Source organism: Myotis davidii, unplaced genomic scaffold (assembly GCF_000327345.1).
Source record: "Myotis davidii unplaced genomic scaffold, ASM32734v1 scaffold581, whole genome shotgun sequence".
Taxonomy (NCBI): domain Eukaryota; kingdom Metazoa; phylum Chordata; class Mammalia; order Chiroptera; family Vespertilionidae; genus Myotis; species Myotis davidii.
The window spans coordinates 468,537-471,449 of record NW_006291426.1 but is presented as its reverse complement, the minus strand read 5'-3'; the positions used below and the strand labels follow the sequence as shown (position 1 = coordinate 471,449).

The 2,913-nt window shown below is 40.5% G+C and overlaps 1 pseudogene; it reads right to left on the bottom strand.

Moving 5' to 3' along the window:
• Window positions 1-1,593: 1,593 nt before the first annotated feature.
• Window positions 1,594-2,726, bottom strand: LOC102769026 (annotated as a pseudogene).
• Window positions 2,727-2,913: the final 187 nt, after the last annotated feature.

Sequence of the window (2,913 nt, the reverse complement as noted above, 5' to 3'; positions counted from 1 at the left end):
AAACTGATAGAGAAAAAAAGTGGTGAGTGGCATGGGGAGGGGCAGGACTTCCCAGACCCTTCTTCCTAGAAAAACAACAATTTAACTCATGAACATTTATATCCTATATAATAAAAGGCTAATATACAAATAGACCGAAGGGCAGAACAACCAACCAACCACTCTCTATGACATGCGCTGACCACCAGGGAGTGCGCACAGAACATAGAGGATGTCTGCAGCAGGCAGCAGAGCACAGAAGATGGTGGGTGTCAGCCATGGTGGAATGGTGAAGCAGTGAGTGGGGGCACCAGACCAAGGCAGGGTGCCTGTTGCTGTCATCAGAGTAAGCCTCTGGTGGTTCCTGAAAATTCTTTGCTCCCTTGCACCACAGTCCTGCCTGGCGTTCACACCTGCTGCTGGCGCTGGCCCAGCTCACACCTGCTGCTAGCCCTGGAGCCGCCGCTTGCACCCACTCCCTGCACCCAGTGTCTGGTCCTGGCCTCAATTGCTCAGCACCATCAGCGGGTGTGAGCAGCATCTGCTGGCCCCAATCACCCTTCAGGGCTTCTCTACCAATATATATATTGCTCTTTATTTTAATTTGATATTTTAGAACAGTAAATTATCTCATAGCAGTGCCTCCTGGTTGGGTAATACAGTACCCCACTTCCACATGAAGAGATTTAAGATAAATCAAAATGAGAAATAAGGCATACAAACAGCTACTTCAAGTCCATTCTTAATTAACAGGATCATTTAAACTCATTCAAATACATGGAATGTTGGCACGAAACTTGAAGCTACTGTGAAAGATCACAGATGTTCTGTGGGTTACGGAACCTTTCATTCCTCTAAAAACATACCTTTAAATGACCTTAATTTTACAAATTTAACTGTTAAGAAAATGTCTAAATAACAAGTAACAATTAAAAGACAATGTTTGCTGTAAATTACACACAGAACACATTTTACTTTAGGACAAGGAAACGGGAGCAGAGCCATCGCCCTCCAGCAGTGCTGCTCGCTCTGCGGGCGGAGATGGCACTTTTCTCCGAGTCAGGTGTGCAAACCAGTTTGGATTTCCAAGTTGCAAAAGGAGAATTTGTAGCTAAACTAAAAGTGCTGTTGCAGTATTACTAGTTGGCTTGTTTCCACAAAATGCTTTTGAACCCTGTTAACTCAGAATCTTAGAAATTTCCTGGTATAATTTTATAGTCGACAAAAGCTTAACTATCAAAAGCCATGAGTTCAAACATTTCATCATAACAAAACTATGAAATGGCTCCATAATTACACATAATCTGAAGTGTTGGTGTTTCATTTTTATCCCTTTTAGTTATTTTTGAGTAATCTAACAGTAAAAAGCCATATGACTATCAAAAATGCCATTAATCTAAATATCATTGTGGAAAGTGAATCTTTGATAACTAATGAGACCTACTTACTAGTACTGTAAAATTTTCAAATAGATAAAACTGATCCATGGCCTTTGACTGTACCAGTAATAGTGTTCTGTGGAATGAGGAACTGAATAGTCCTCAGATGTCAAATACATTTCAGTAACTGGGTGTGAAGAATGCCACAGACATCCTCTGTCCATCATGATGATCAGCCAACATAGAAAATCCAACCTCTGTGTCTTTTTAGTCCCCAAATTGGGCAGATTATGATTTTTCATGTGAAGATTTAGTTGTTTCTCCATCATTGGCATCTTCTTCCTCCTCTTCATGATTCCCATCTGTTTGTTGTTCCAGTTTCTCTATTTGTGGTCATTTCAAAATCATTCCCATGTCCAATACTGTGTGCGACCAGTCATCTTCCCGCCTGTCACTCTCTGTGTCAGAAGGCCATTCTCCACCTGAGTGGCCTAGTCCATGATTCCTAGCCCTATTGTTCCCTCCTCATCTTCCTTTTACTCACTGGGACTTTTCCCCACTGTTGGACTTCTGCTGTTTTTTGGTTTCAGATTTCTCATCTTTCTTTAAGATGAGGCCTGAAGGACACATTGGCGGTCAGATTTGGCAAGAACCAAAAGAGGTGCCTTTCTTCAGTTATGAGCCAAATGATGAGAAATAGAATGCAAGGAGCAACCGCTTGGAGAAGGATGCTGGCCAGAAAACAGCCTGCACTCACACCTACTCTCATTCCTGCCAGTCAGAGGGTGGCTGCTATGCAAGCAATCAGAAGAACTAATCCCATGACTAAGGTTTTAAAATGAACTGGGTCATAGATCCTCACAAGTACCTCATTTCATCCAGAAAAACTTCATCATCATGTGGCTCAAGCTTGAATTTTTTCTTAGTTTCTATCTTTTTGGGAGTTTCTGGAATTTACTCCTTTTTGTATTCTTCATTTTCACCATCTTTTTTTTCTATTCTTTTCTTTTTCCTGTTTGGTTTTTTCATCCTTTAGATTTTCTTTCTTGCTCTTTTAATGTTCTTCCTTTCCACTTTCAGCTCCTCCTTTCCCCCTTTTTGTCTTTATCATACTTCATTTTCATTATTTTTAGTGCCCAGTGAAAAAATTTTTTCTTTAAATGTCTGTTGCAGTAGTCAACCACAGAATCCCTTATAAATAAAGCTTCCTCTCCTTTCTTGCTTTGCTCACTTTGAATCCAAAAGGCAATTTACTGCTTTTGAAGCAAAATAATCAACTGGGTGACCCATCATATTGGTGGCTTTTGTTGGACAATTGAATTGAAGCTACTTGGCTACAAAGTTCTTTTCTTTAGTTGGTTCACCAATTTCCTGAATTCACTTCTTGTGTCTGAAAATATGTGTTTTAATAAATCATTCCAAGTCTCTGGAAATTGTCCTGAGGGGCTAGAGCAAATGGAGAAATATTCATTCAAGAAAATCTACTAAATCTAGGCAAGAACAATGAGAGTCTGTGGCACTTAAGCCACAACTGTTCCATTACTCTCCCCACCCC